This window comes from Cicer arietinum, chromosome 6, assembly GCF_000331145.2.
Source record: "Cicer arietinum cultivar CDC Frontier isolate Library 1 chromosome 6, Cicar.CDCFrontier_v2.0, whole genome shotgun sequence".
Taxonomy (NCBI): Eukaryota; Viridiplantae; Streptophyta; class Magnoliopsida; order Fabales; family Fabaceae; genus Cicer; species Cicer arietinum.
In genome coordinates this window covers 68388721-68395032 of record NC_021165.2, presented here as the reverse complement: position 1 = coordinate 68395032, position 6312 = coordinate 68388721, and positions in this window count along the sequence as shown.

The window sequence follows — 6312 nt, the reverse complement described above, 5'->3', positions numbered from 1 at the left end:
TTTTGTAATTCAAGTTAAACATTGATTTGTATGTAATCACTAACTAATTGACCATTTGATTAGTTAGTTACGTAGTTAGAAGACAGTTAGAATGAACCATATATAAATAACACACTTCATTCATTTAATAAACAAATCTTACAACTCATATTCTATTCTAGTTTTCTATCTTCTTGCACTTGAATCAATATCTTGAAAGCTAACAAAGACTCTAATGTGTTTGTTACTCTCACTCTCATAATAATGATCTCTCACAACTGTTGTTGTACCAAACCCCATATGTGGAGCTTTAATACAAAATGATAAAGTTAGAATTAACAAAACAAACGAATTTTACTTGTACCAGACCCTAGATGTGGAGCTTTGTTACTCTCATTCTTACAACTTGTACTTGTATCTATTGTTACCATAACTAATTATTGAAATAATATAAACTAACTGGTTTAAAACCAACCAACTAAATAAAACTAGGTCCATCTGCTTATGACTTAATGCTATAGAAACCCCAAACAATAATTGACAAAAAATAGTATTTATCTTCTTTTTGTTCCAAATGTGCTTATTTGGTTGCCATGGGGCAATTACAAGGTTAAAATAATAATAAAACTTAAGAATATATACAAATGAAAAGGACAAGAAAAATTGGACAATAATCTCTTATGCAGCATGCATGAAAACAACCTTCTTCATATTTTTTGCTTTTAACTTTTTAATGCGAATAACAAAGGCAGCAAAATGGATATTTGCTTTGCTGCCATAACTAACCTTGCAATTTTGGGATGTAACAATAGTCTTAACGTTATTTTTTCATTATCTAAATAAATTAAAATAAACCAATTTATCGTTTACATTATTTTAAGAGGAAATTTATTATTTACCTAATTTTTTTTATTTTTTTTCTATGACTATGACTTACAACATTATATATATTTTTAATGAACGCATCATCACTATTTACGAAATTTAATAATTAATATTTAAGAAAAAATAAATTTAAAAAATAATTTAGAATCAAAGAATAAATAAGAATATTAATATTTTCATAAACTAATTCAAGAAATTTTACAAAGTTATTTTCACTGCTAACATTATACTCAACACACATCGTTAACATCAATCGATTACCGTTAATAAAAATTTTTAAAACCAAAAGACCAAATAAAAATATTTATTTCTCATTGACCGAATTGAGATCTACAAAATGATCTATTTTTTGTTTTTTCTATATAGGATCCTACAATATGGAAGGAACTATAGGTGGTTTCCTCATTTTAAAAATAACAAATTAAGGGATTTGTAATAGGACAAATAAGTAGGAGTAGTGTGTTTTCCTCGTGCATACCTACTCCCGTTTGATTTTTTTGACTTTAAAAACTACGAAGTAAGACCAACGTAATTTTTTTCATTATCTAAATAAATGAAAATAAACAATTATTTGAGAGGAAAATTATTCTTTATTTTTATTCATTTGAATTTCGAAGATGAGCATCAATATTATTATTGAGTTGTTAAAAGAGTGTTGCTAAGTACAAGTAGCAAAAAAACAAATAGATCAAGATAGCAAGACTAATGTGTCATTAATTGACAGCAATTTTATTTATTTTTTATTTTTAAATGTAAAACGCATGGGTAAGATGAAACAATACAAATCACTATTATTGTTTTAAAATATTACTTACTCCGTCATATGTCATTTGTCATATACGGTTATGACAACAACAAAAAATTACTATTAAAAATTTCAATTGCACTGTACCTGTTTAGTTTAATACAATATGATTGCTAATAAAAAAATGTTGAATGCGACAGAAGTTGACGGAAATAGTAAGTTATGTCTCTAATCCGGTGACTAAGTGTAAACATGAAAAATTCAACGATTAATTTTATTTTTTCTATCTTATCTGTCGTTATTTTAACTTGTATAGTTTCCTATTATATAAGAAATTTAATTTATAAATACTGTAACGTAAAAAATTATTACATTGTAAAAAATTATTAAATTTGAAATTTAAAAGATATTTTTTTCGTTTCACAATGAGCGGTCTAATATACAAAATAATTGATCTCAAATGAATTATTATCCTATTAATTTTTAATAAAATACGTAACTTTTTTTTATTAATTAATATTACATTTATAAGTCTCAGATCATTATGTTTTACTTAACTTTTATTTTAGTGACAAATACTCAAATATTTGAAGAGGATGACTAAGTTAAAGTATTATTTTTTCTTTTATTTATATATTTTTTAAATTATATAAAATTCTCAAATGAGTTATTTATTGTAAGATAATGGTAATATCTTATAAAAAGGGAGATAGATAATTCTTAAGATAATCAAATATATAGAGAAAGAGGTACTCTCCTGTCGCTATTATATAAAAGAAAATGGCTCAAATCTTGATTACTAAGTTAAATATTTTTGAACTATTTAATGTTAGTATTCCTAATATACTTTTATTTTAATTCAAAAATATTTAATGCAAATATAGTTGATTGTTTGATATTAAGAAAACAATTTAGTAAATTTAAAAATTATATTTTATATTAAATCTAAAAAATTAATTGTCCTCAATTAAATTTTTTAATTTCTGCAAATAAAAATCATTTATAATAATGAGCAAATAAATTAGAAATTAATACAAGATCAATAGTTCATCTGTCCCACAATAATTAATCTATTTATAAAAATATTATTTTAACATACATGATTCTTTCAATTTTTAATATACTTTTTTTAATTGTACTTTTAATTAATATCATTTACATAATTTTTAATGTAAAATATTTTATTATACATTCATAATATATTAATTTTTAATAAAGATAATTTAATAAAAATAGAGTCTCTTTTATTTATATTTTTTTAATAGACCTGAAATGGTTCATCAACTTACGGAATGTCAAACCCAAAGGTGCACATGGAATTTTACTGCAACTCAAACTCAAATTATAGGTAAATTGATATTTTCAAAAACATGCATTAATTAGTGAAATGTCTAATGAGACAACGTTATAGAAATTGATAATTTTAAACTCAAATTATCCTTGTTATAGGGAAACGGGTATTTTTTAAACATGCATTAATTAGTAGGTCTTAGGAGATAATGTTATAGAAATTGATATTTTAAACTCAAGTTATCCTTGTTCTAGGGAAATTCATATTTTTAAAACATGCACTAATTAATGAACTTTTTTAGTATCTATAGGTATCACCGGATCTGCTACTACATGTTCATATAAATGTCACTCCCACCAAATACTACAACAACTCTAACTACATAAGTCTAACTACATAATTGTTCGTAGTCATATCTATTATTCACATTTTGACTAAACTAAATTGATAAATAAATAATATTGTTGTGATTAAATTTAAAAATTATTTAAATATCTTAAATTCAATCATAAAGTATTATAAACCAAAATATTTTATAACTCAAAACATTTCAAATAAAGAGTCGTTACAATACATATTCAAATATTCGTAATAATATTTTATGAAGTTGCAAGTTCTACGACAATATTATTCGAGATTTGTACAAACAATTGATAGGAATATGCAAGTAAAATTATAAAGTTACAATTAATAAGACACAACTCTTAGTTATAAAGTCACAATTATTTACATATTCATCATAATCAAATTCTTAAAAAGTTTACAAATGTTTATCTTTCGATTATAAATATTATAGTGGTCCAATGATATTAATAGATGTTAAAATATAAAAGAAAACAATTAATTAAGCTAAACACTAATACAATAAATAATATATATAAGTGTGGGTACAAGGTGGGTGAGTACTATAGTAGCTGTACCCGCACTCATACCTACTTAATTTTGCGAGAAATTACTCATCCCGTGTTCATACCTATTATGCGGGTTTTTACTCTACCCATTGTATATTATTTTTGCGGATACCCATTAATCTGGATCTAATTGTCATCCATAGTTGCTTTCTAAGATCTTTCATTTTTATGTGTGAATAAATATGAAATAGAAAAGAAACTCTTATACAATTATAAAGTTTTAGATTCGAACGTGACATATAATATTTAGCATAACATTATCAGTATTTATTAACTGAACTAGATCTTATAAATAAGATATTTCTTCTCATTTTTAAAATAATACTCTATTCCAAATTGAATATAAATAAAATTTGGCTCTAAATTTTAAAATAAAATATAAGTAAAAATTCATAATTTCTTTCTTATATATTTCTTCTATTTCGCGATAATTCACTGATTTATAATAAACGGTTATTTCAAAATAAACTATTCTTTCAAATTACTCATCCTCGTGTCCATACCCATTATGCGGGTTTTTACTCTACCTATTGTATATTTTTTTTGCGGGTACCCATTTACTCTGGATCTAATTGCATCCATAGTTGTTTTCTAAGATCTTTCATTTTTATGTGTGAATAAATATGAAATAGTAAAGAAACTCTTATACAATTATAAAGTTTTAGATTCGAACGTGACATATAATAACATTATCAGTATTTATTAACTGAACTAGATCTTATAAATAAGATATTTCTTCTCATTTTTAAAATAGTACTCTATTCCAAATTGAATATAAATAAAATTTGGCTCTAAATTTTATATTATATAAGTAAAAATTCATAATTTCTTTCTTATATATTTCTTCTATTTCGCGATAATTGACTGATTTATAATAAACGGTTATTTCAAAATAAACTATTCTTTCAAATTACTCATCCCCGTGTCCATATCCATTATGCGGGTTTTTACTATACCCATTGTGTATTTTTTTTGTAGGTACCCATTAAGTCTTGATCTAATTATCATCCATAGTTGTTTCCTAAGATCTTTCATTTTTATGTGTGAATAAATATGAAATAGTAAAGAAACTCTTATACAATTATAAAGTTTTAGATTCGAACGTGATATATAATATTTAGCCTAACATTATCAGTATTTATTAACTGAACTAGATCTTATAAATAAGATATTTCTTCTCATTTTTAAAATAATACTCTATTCCAAATTGAATATAAATAAAATTTGGCTCTAAATTTTAAAATAAAATATAAATAAAAATTCATAATTTTTTTCTTATATATTTCTTCTATTTCGCGATAATTGACTGATTTATAATAAACTGTTATTTCAAAATAAACTATTCATTCAAATTTCAATCCATTTTTTCCATATCCATTATGCGGGTTTTTACTATACCCATTGTGTATTTTTTTTGTAGGTACCCATTAAGTCTTGATCTAATTATCATCCATAGTTGTTTCCTAAGATCTTTCATTTTTATGTGTGAATAAATATGAAATAGTAAAGAAACTCTTATACAATTATAAAGTTTTAGATTCGAACGTGATATATAATATTTAGCCTAACATTATCAGTATTTATTAACTGAACTAGATCTTATAAATAAGATATTTCTTCTCATTTTTAAAATAATACTCTATTCCAAATTGAATATAAATAAAATTTGGCTCTAAATTTTAAAATAAAATATAAATAAAAATTCATAATTTTTTTCTTATATATTTCTTCTATTTCGCGATAATTGACTGATTTATAATAAACTGTTATTTCAAAATAAACTATTCATTCAAATTTCAATCCATTTTTTCTCAATGTGTCGGTTAATCAATAATATCTTTGTTGCTAAATATAAAACCTTCTTGAGATTTTTTTTTGACCTTTATTGTGAGACGTTTTTCAAATTTTCAACTCCATTAATTATTTTTTTACTAATATAATTGTAGTTAAATTATATCTTTTTTTTTTTATAATCTATAATAAATATACTATAATAAAAGCATAAACAAATTATCTATCCTTAAGGTTAAAATTGTCAAATAACTCAAATCGTCAATAAATTTTATATTACAACTAATTTTCTTAATTATCGTGATTTAATAAAGGAGGTCCTATGATATATTGGACAATTGTAGTATTATCTACATTATTTTCAATGAAATATCTTTTAATATGCATTTATGATATTGATAACACATTATTATTTAATAAAGATAATTTGATAAAAATAGTATTCTCTCCTTTATTAATTCAATTTTCTTAATGTGTGAAATGATCAAATAACTCAATTATTATAGGTTAGAGAGATTGTATATCTTTTTATATTTCAATTATCTATTTGTTGAGGGTAATTTAGGTAATAGATTTTTTTATTTTATTGGAATTGCATATATTATATGTGGTGAACAATATTTCTTAATATGCATGATTTGATTATTTTTTATTTATAATTTCTCTTGAAGGGAGTACTCCTTTCGACTTTATTTTGTAAACAAATTTTT